Source organism: Magnolia sinica, chromosome 3 (genome assembly GCF_029962835.1).
Source record: "Magnolia sinica isolate HGM2019 chromosome 3, MsV1, whole genome shotgun sequence".
In the NCBI taxonomy this organism is placed as follows: Eukaryota; Viridiplantae; Streptophyta; class Magnoliopsida; order Magnoliales; family Magnoliaceae; genus Magnolia; species Magnolia sinica.
The window spans coordinates 75,746,033-75,755,913 of record NC_080575.1 but is presented as its reverse complement, the minus strand read 5'-3'; the positions used below and the strand labels follow the sequence as shown (position 1 = coordinate 75,755,913).

At 38.4% G+C, this 9,881-nt stretch overlaps 1 long non-coding RNA gene across 1 annotated transcript; it reads right to left on the bottom strand.

The window, feature by feature from the left end:
- Positions 1–8,021: 8,021 nt before the first annotated feature.
- LOC131238562 (uncharacterized) lies at positions 8,022–9,476 on the bottom strand. The gene is made up of 2 exons (XR_009167925.1): positions 8,579–9,476; positions 8,022–8,320 (listed from the first exon to the last, which is right to left on the bottom strand). It is a non-coding gene; the product is annotated as an uncharacterized LOC131238562 (long non-coding RNA).
- Between the last annotated feature and the right edge of the window lie 405 nt (positions 9,477–9,881).

Sequence of the window (9,881 nt, the reverse complement as noted above, 5' to 3'; positions counted from 1 at the left end):
AAATGTTTTGATTCTTTTTATAATTTATATTTCTTTCTGTTTATCATTTGTGAGGGAGACTGGACATTAGATCTCGGTTCACTGCATTATTGGCGTGCTGCGCAACAACTGGTATCGGAGCTATTGGTTTTAATTTTATTGGGAGTGATGAAGGAAGAAGGGAAGACTAGAATTGAGAATTTGATGGATCAAACTTTGCCTTCTAGAAGATGAAGATGGAGAATTATCTGTATCAAAAGGACCTTTATATTCCTCTAGGAGGAAAAGAGAAGAAACCAGAAAAGATAACAAATGATGAATGGTTTTTATTGGATCGGAAGGTTTTAGGAATGATCCGACTCTCTTTCTCGAAGAGCGTCGCCTTTAATATATTTAAGATGAAAACTACAAAAGAATTAATGGAAGCCCTAGCCACCATGTATGAAAAACCCACAGCGTCCAACACGGTTCATCTTATGAAATAGTTATTCAACATGAAGATGTCAGATGGTGGGAGCGTGGCTGAACATCTAAACGAGTTCAATACAGTCACGAGCTAGTTGGAATCCGTTGGCATTATTTTTGAGGATGAGGTCAGGGCGTTATTGATCTTATCCAGTCTACCAGATAGTTGGGATGGTTTGGTGATTGCTGTGAGTAATTCTTCAAGGTCGACAAAGTTGAAATTTGATGATGTGGTCAGTCTAATTCTCAGCGAAGAATTTAGAAGAAAGGCATCAGGAGTTTCAGGGGATTCAGGGATTGCTCTAAACGTTGAAGGAAGAGGAAGATTGCTAAACAAAAAAAGTAATAAACATGGACATTCTAAGTCGAGGAAGAAGTCCAAGGGACCGAAAGACAAAGATGGGTGTTGGCATTGCAGCAAGAAGGGGCACATGAAACGTGATTGTAGGGCGCTTAAGAAATAAGAAGGAAGCTCTCAAGGCAGAAAGGATTCAGTAAATCTATCTGAGGAGAGTGACACAAAGGCGTTGATCTTGTCTCTTGATGTGAGGAATGAGTCTTGGGTCATAGACTCGAGTGCTTCATTTCATGCCACTTCATGTAAGGAAGTTCTGCGTAATTATATATCAGGTGACTTCGGGAGAGTCTACCTGGGTGATGATGAGCCGTGCAGTATCATTGGAAAGGAAGACGTTCATATAAATCAGAAAAACGGATGTCGGACATGTACCGAGTTTGAAACGGAACTTGATCTCAGTGGGGTAGTTGGCCAATACCAGTTATATGACGATATTCACTAGTGATTCTGAGAAGATTACAAAAGGTGCCTTGGTGATATCTTGAGGTAAGAAGGAAAGTACTTTGCACATGACTTCAGGATCGTATAGTTCACCCACAGTCGTATCAACTGGAGTGAATGGGCAGTTATGGCATCAGAGGTTGGGACATATGAGTGAGAAAGGGATGAAAGTGTTATTGTCAAAAGGGAAGCTACCAAGGCTGAAGTATATTGACTTATAATTCTGCGAGGACTGCGTGTATGGCAAGTAGAAGAGGGTAAGTTTCAAAAAGATATGACGCGCTCAAAAGACATATCTGTTGAAGCTTGTACACACTGATGTGTGGAGGACTAACACAGGTATCATCTCTTAGTGGTTCACGTTATTTTGTTTCCTTTATTGATGATACTAGTAGAAAACTATAGATTTATTTCTTAAAGCACAAATCTGATGTGTTTGATGTATTTAAGAAGTGAAAAATAATGGTAGAAAATGAGACAGGTAAAACAGTAAAATGTCTCAGATCTGATAATGGTGGAGAATACTGTAATAAGAGATTTGAGGAGTATTGTGCAGCAAATGGAATCAAACATCAGAAAATGATTCTAGGGAAACCGCATCAGAATGGTGTGGCTGAGCGCATTAACAGGACCATCCTTGAGCGCGCTAGGAGCATGAGGTTACAAGTAGGGTTGCCCAAGACTTTTTAGGCAGATGCTGTGAATACTACTGCATATCTCATTAATAGAAGTCCCTCAGTACCATTGTATGGTGGGCTACCAGAAGAAAAGTGGACTGGGAAAGAAGTGAACCTTGCACATCTTAGAGTGTTCGGTTGCACTTCATATGTTCATATTGATGCAGAGTATAGAAACAAGATGGATGCGAAGTCCAGGAGGTGCACGTTTATAGGCTACAGGCAGCATAATTTTGGCTATAGGTTTTGGGATGCAAAAAACAAAAAAACTATCAGAAGCAAGGACGTAGTCTTCAATGAAAAAGTGATGCATAATGATAGTGTGAAGGAAAATAAGGCCGAGGAGAAAGAATTTGTAGAGTTAGAAGAGTTACCGGACACGAGTGTTACAGTGCCACAGGATGATCATGCACAGGAGCATTATGAAGCAGAGCTGCATACACCGGTTGTGAGGAAGTCTACTTGGGAGAGGAGACCCACGATCCGATACTCACCCTTGTTAAATTATCTATTGCTGACAGATAATGGTAAACTAGAGTGTTTTGAAGAGGCATTATAGTCGGATACACGGGTTAAGTGGGAGCAGGCCATGGATAATGAGATGGACTCTCTTGAATCTAATCGTACATGGGAGCTAGTCACTCTACCCAAGGGTAAGAAAGCTTTTCATAACAAGTGGGTTTACAGACTGAAGTAGGAGCACGATGGTTCGAAACGGTACAAGGCTAGATTGGTTGTGAAAGGGTTTCAACAAAAGGCAGGTATCAATTTCACTGAAATATTTTCACCGGTAGTGAAAATGTCTACGATTCGCATGGTCTTGAGTACAGTGGCTATAAAGGACTTACATCTAGAGCAGATAGATGTTAAGACAGCCTTTTTCATGGAGACCTTGAAGATGAGATATATATGCATCAACCGACAGGATATATGGCAGCAGGAAAGGAGAACAAGGTGCGTAGACTAAAGAAGAGTTTATATGACCTAAAGTAGACCCCGAGGCAGTGGTAAAAGAAGTTCGACAGTTTTATGTAGGAAAACGGTTTTAGGAGATGTCATGCAGACCACTGTTGTTATTTGAAGAAGTCTGATACGTCATCCATCATCCTTCTTCTGTACGTTGATGATATGCTTATGGCCGGTTCAAGCATAAAGGACATCTCAAATCTTAAAAGACAATTGTCTAGAGAATTTTCCATGAAGGATTTAGGAGCTGCAAAATAAATCCTATGCATGAGGATAAAGCATGACAGGGAAAAGAAGAAACTAGTTCTGTCACAGGTAGAGTATATACCCATGGTACTTGATTAATTCAATATGGGAGGTACTAAGCCGGTTAGTACTCCATTAGCCAAGCACTCCAAGCTATCTAAGGAGCAAGGGGCAAAGACATAGGAGCTGCAAAATAAATCCTATGCATGAGGATAAAGCATGACAGGGAAAAGAAGAAGCTAGTTCTGTCACAGGTAGAGTATATACCCATGGTACTTGATTAATTCAATATGGGAGGTGCTAAGCCGATTAGTACTCCATTAGCCAAGCACTCCAAGCTATCTAAGGAGCAAGGGGCAAAGACATAGGAGGAATGAGACTACATGGTTAAAGTCCCATACGCGTCGGCTATTAGGAGTCTCATGTATACTATAGTGAGCACGGGGCTAGAGATTACTCAAGCAGTGGGAGTTGTTAGCAGGTTCGTGAACAACCCCGGGAAGGAACATTGGGAAGTTGTGAAGTGGATCCTCAGAGACCTAGTAGGTACTAAGGATGTAAGGCTGTGTTATGGAGGATCGAAAATCAAGCTACAAGGCTAAGTAAATTCAGATTTGGCAGGAGATATCGACAGCAGAAGAACCACTACGGGTTATGTTTTTTCTCTGGGTAGTGCTGGAGTAAGTTGGGTCTCTCAGTTACAGAAGATAGTATCTATCAGTACGTTGGAAGCAAAATATGTTGCGGCTACAGAAGCGTGCAAGGAGATGGTATGGATGCAAGGATTCGTGAAAGAGTTGGGCAAGAAGTAAGCAAATTGCAAGCTATACAGTGACAGTCAGAGTGCAGTACACTTGACTAAGAATTCATCCTTTCATTGAAGGACCAAGCATATTACCATCAGATATCACTTCATACGTTCGTTACTGAAAGATGGATCGATTGCTCTAGAGAAGATTCATACAAGTGAGAATCCTACGGATATGCTGACCAAGGCATCACACGGGAGAAGCTGAAGCTTTATTCAGCTTTGATTGGTCTTCAGGCTTGAAGACGGGGAGGTGGTGCACTTCGGATGTAGAAGACGAAGGTTTATGGCGATGTGTCTCAAAGTGGGAGATTGTTGAGATGTGGAGCCACATCTGGGGGCCGCTCGACCAGTCGAGTGCCCTGCTTGACCGGTCGAGTTGCTCACTCGACCAGTCGAGGACTGACTCGACTCAAAGTCCAGCAAGCATCAGGTTTTGGTTTCTGAGGTGTTCGACCATTCGTGGCTCATGCTCGATCGATCGAGTAGCCTGCTCGAACAGTCGAGGTTACACAGATTCGTTTCTGGATTTGATGCGGACTACGAATTTTTGAGTCAGTTTTCGCAGAGGTGCAAAAGTGAAGTTGCCTAAACTATAAATAAGTTTCCCTAGGGCTTTTCTAAGGTATGAGAAATAATTCTAAGGTGTGGGGAAAGGGTCACTACCAGAAAACTAAGAAAAGGCTACGGATAAAAACCATAGCTAAAGGCCTATGGCTACGGTTAAAGTCTGTAGCACGATCGTAGCCATTGATACCGTAGCCATAGGTCTAAAATCTATGGCTACGGATAAAATCCGTAGCCTTAGAAACAATGGATACGGATTAAATTTGTAGTACTTTACGGCTACGGATTGTATCTGTAGCTAAAAGTGCACGGGAACCGTAGCAATATGCTTAAAGAAGCAACAACTACGGTTTTTAGATTAACGGCTACGGTTAGTAGCCGTAGCTACATAGAACATAGGTATGGATTAAATCCGTAGCAATGTTTTACGTATATCTAAATTATAAACAGGTATGATTATATCTATAGCTAAAAGTAGCATGAGAACCGTAGCAAAAGGATAAAATAGCAAGAGCTACGATTTTCACTTAAAGGGCTACGGTTAATATTCGTAGCTAATGCCTATTTTAATTAAAAAATTCAGATATAATGGCAGCTCTCACCATTGTAGTACACCTTGATAACTCATATAAGCTAAAATAGATAAATACTTCATGGCTAAATCATTCATTCATTCATTCAAACAAAATAATTCATTCATTCAATCAAACAAAATCATTCATTGATTCAATCATATACAATCATTCATTTCCATTCACATAGTAGTTATATGTATATTTAAAGTTCTCATTAGCAACGAGATCCAATGCCTTCTCGCAGCCAAATAGCTTCTCAACAATTGAAAATGAAAACTCCATGGATGTCCTCTACTGGTTATCAGCCATGAACTAACACCCTATATATTCTCAGCTTCGCTTTGATCCGAAAGCTTACTGCACATGGCTGAAAATCAATTTCATCATACAAAATGGAAGAAATTGCATGTTATGACATTATATGCAAAGAGGCTGAAAATATGTTTGTGTGTGTTTTGAAGATTGAGTTGAAAATGCAATGGACCTACTTGGAACATGGCCATCCCAAGACCTGCATTTAACAAGATCGTGACAGAATTTTCCATGATTTGAGGCTTCTTAACACCCCATCTGTAGTAAGAAAGATGTTAGAAGAAAATCAGATTTACATATAAAGAGCAACATATCTAAAATTCAAATCTCTGTTGGAAAAAAGAAAACTATAATTTCAAATACCCACTTCTAGTTCATGAAGAAAGACTAACGATCACATCGAAATCCATCGCTCTCCCCGAGGACCTGAAATTCCGAACTCCCAATCTCAAATTCAAGAAAAAAGAGCAAAAGAATAAAGCTGAATTCAAATCTCTCTGAAAATCTACAAAACCCTTCACCAACTGTTCAACTAAACCCTTCATACCCCAACAACTGTTCCACACACTTCAAAAATCTGCTACCATTATTCTTTACAACAACAGCACTAAGATATATTTAAATAACAACTGTCAGTTTGGAACAACAACTTCCATTGTTCCATTGTTCCTTAGAAAATCTGTAAAAGGATTTTCAATGGTATTTAATGTATAGAAAATCTGCTACCATTGTTGTGTGGAACGCAACCCTGTCTTTACACTTCCTCTATATGCAACGCAACCCAACCCAACCAAATTTTAGGTTGATGCAAAATTCAGGTTGATAGTGAAATCATTTCAGGATTAAAATAAAAAAAATTAAAAAAAAAGGGAAAAAAGAAAAGAAGAAGAAGATGCATACCAAGTTCTGTTCCCAGCAAGGTTCGCAACATTGTGATCCTCCATTGATGATGTTAAATGCAGGCATAGGCAGAACTAGAGTTTTGTTCCCAGCAAGGTTCGCAATTGTGATTTTTGCATAGTAGCTCATCGAATCTGTGATTGATCAAATGAACAGCTTAGATCGATGAATTGTGCTATCAAAGTGACCCAGTGCAATTGAGGGTAATATAAGTTATTCTGTTTTGGTAGCAGTGGATCATTTCTCTATTTCAGTTGTGAGGAGATATATGATACTCAGGGTGCATATGACGCTCCATACTCAGAAAATCTACATGCAGCACACATTGACTTAAACAGATATTAATGTACACCATCGAATGCACAATCTTTGGATAGGTAAAGAATTTTGATCCACAGATATGTTGATAAGGGTGTGATCTATGTGTACATTTCAGTTTAAAATCACCCAGTACACATACATTGTAATAATCATATGAATTTTCAACTCAATGATATGCTACAAGACACCTTGCAAAGCACTTTCAGTTTCATTTCTCTCAAACCATTGTCAAAGCATTAGATACTCGCAGCCACATACCAACACACCCATATGCACATTGACACAGATATTGGAAATAAAATAGCATTGGAATACACTAAATGGAATGCAGAGTCTGCACTTGGGCGGAAGCTGTGGGTTCCTTTCTTTCATATATCTATTTGATCGGATCTTCTGGAATGTTAGCAGACAGTTTAGATCTCTTGGGAAATTACCATTTACCATTTACCAAGGAAACATTAAAAATACTCCCAATATTGACAGATCTCTTGGGAAATTACCATTTACCATAAGGAAATAGAATTTCAATTCAGCAAGCAATCGAGCAACATAATAAAGCAGACAGTTTAGATTTAATAAACCATAAAGAAGTCTCGCTAAGTATGGATTATCAGGTAGAAATTAGAATTGCAAACCACAAGATGAGTCTCTCCACTTAGGCTTCCAGTTGCAGAATGGCAGAAACTGAAATTTTAATGGTCTCTACCGTCCTAAACTCAATCTGCAAATATCACACCCACATTCACATATTGTGCACTACTAATTTAGTTTGCAAGACAACAAGAAAATGAGAAATGGCTCCCTTGGGCCAAAAATAAAGTGATTTTTCCATTCACATATTGCAACCAAGGCTCAAAATAGCAGAATTATTGATTTGAAGTGGGAGTAGCACATGTTTAGAAGGATAGTGCAACTAAGAGTCTCAGTATTACAGTTAAAGTCAGTTCACATATTGCAACCAAGGCTCAAAATAGCAGAATGTATTGTAAGAATGCATTGTGACACACCCATGGGGCAATATGATAAAATTGAATTGTGCTGGTATTGGTAATGTATTGCAAAAAAAAATTGTATGGTGTTCAAATGATAATTTGAACCCTAACTACAACTAACTATTTTCAATATTAACAATGCTTTCAGTACACACTTCTTGTAATGAGAAAAGAAGTCCAAATCTGAGTATTTGCATTAGTGTAACATAAACTTAAGGAATAACCTAATACTTAAAATGACAGACAGTGTTGGCTTACCTATGCAAAGTGCTCGAAAATTCTCTAGAGCAATGACAAAAAACAAATAGAGATTAGGTGACATCCAAAAGCCAGATGAGAAAGCACTGGAACAATCAACAAAATGGCAATGGGTTGCAACTTGCAAGGAAAACAAAATTGCAGAACATAATAAAATCCAAAAGGCCAGATATTAATCATGGTCAGAAGCTGCAAATAACAGGCATCAAACACAACACGGAAGAGCAACATACAATCCAGAAAATAGCTGATGGAGCATCATTGAATGATACACATGCAAGACCAAAATCACAAATCTTCAGTTTACAGTCCGCATTAGCAGGGATATTTTTTAGAATAAGATAGATAGATAGCTTTAGATGATGTTGATGATGGTGATTCATTATGTTTCTTCTGAGATCTATGAGCATAACCTTCATAGATTGGGACTGTGTGGCTGACTCCGTCCACAATACCTGAAGGCAAAGAACAAACCAAGTAAAATTCTTTGAAACAAAGGGAGCAGAAAAGTTGCCGCAGATGCAATAATGCAAAAGGCATTTAGAATAACTACAGTCTGAAGGCCTAGCACAAAGTAATTCACCATTTGGAAAGAAGGATCTGAGCTACTTCACACCAACAATTGAAGCAAAGTGACCAAAGAACACAAGTTATTTCAAAAAGAGATTAGGTAATACCACCCAGAAATGTGTATGGTGGGTGAAAGTGGCTACCTTAATCAGAGGAGCATTTTGTAATGATCACGTCCTCATCAGATTTAAATGAGACTGCGACTTCAATTAAGATTGGTGCTAGTTTCTTGCACACCAAGGTCTGTAAAACTCTAGCAAAACTGTAGAATCAAAATTTGGGGGGATCATCAATTTTATTTTATTATTATTATTATTATTATTTTTGTAATTTCAAGATTACATGCATAAAATGGCCATTTCTAAGAACAAGGGATCATGATTGGGATTGCTCATCTGTTGGAATATCGGGGTATGTTCATGCTTTCCCTATTAAAACCCACCAAATGTCAAGAATGGAGAGGAGTTACCAGGCATAGGATGAATCCCATTCTATATGGGGGATAGTAAACACCAGGCATAGGTGAAAGCACATGCCAACCTTACCCATGGGTTGAGGGTCTGTGATGGTAGTTGGGAAGTTTCCTTCCCAATCCAACCTACCAAACAGTCCCTTCCACTGATTGTGCCTATTGGCTGCGTTTGATAAGCATCAAGGTATCAAATCCATCATTTGACCAGTAGAAAGATTAACCTGCATTTTGTAGACATTGTAAGACAATACACCACAAACATCTAAGTTTATTAAAAAGTTGGAGGAAAACTGATATGAAATCCAACATGTCAATCAACACTAACATGAGATGAGCTCATTTTTAGGTTTCTACCAAAAAAGGCCTTACTATTTTAAAGGTATTTTAGTAAATTTTTATTTACTAATATAATTATACTTTGGCAAGATTTTAAATATCATTTTTTAAATGCTGAGTTCCATGTTTGTCACCAACATGAAACTTCCCTGTTTGGTTCATAATCTGTAAATTTAGGGCTCATTACTAGTTCATCCATGCCATTGATCTGATGCCCGCCATCATGGATGAAATTTTTTAAGTTTTTAATTTTTTTTAAAAAATCTCCCTAATTAGAAGATCCTAACTACCAAATATTTTTCTCCATTGAATGTAAACTGTTAGTGCATTTCATCAAATTCATCATCTGCAAGATCTCTTTTAAATGCCAGATCCTAGACCACCTGACTACCAATGATACTAGGTAGACAAATGCCAATTGAAAACAATATAAATTGAATTTATTGGGAAACATACTAGACTATTTCATCCCATAACATCAAAAACAAAGGAAAACATGGCATTTTCATATTAACAAGAGTTAAGGAAGCATTTCCATTCTTTATGAAGCAGATTAATGCTAATGCTGCATTGTACTCGACAAGACACTGCATGAATTAAACATCCAGTGCTCAGCCAGGAGTCCAAATAACAATCTG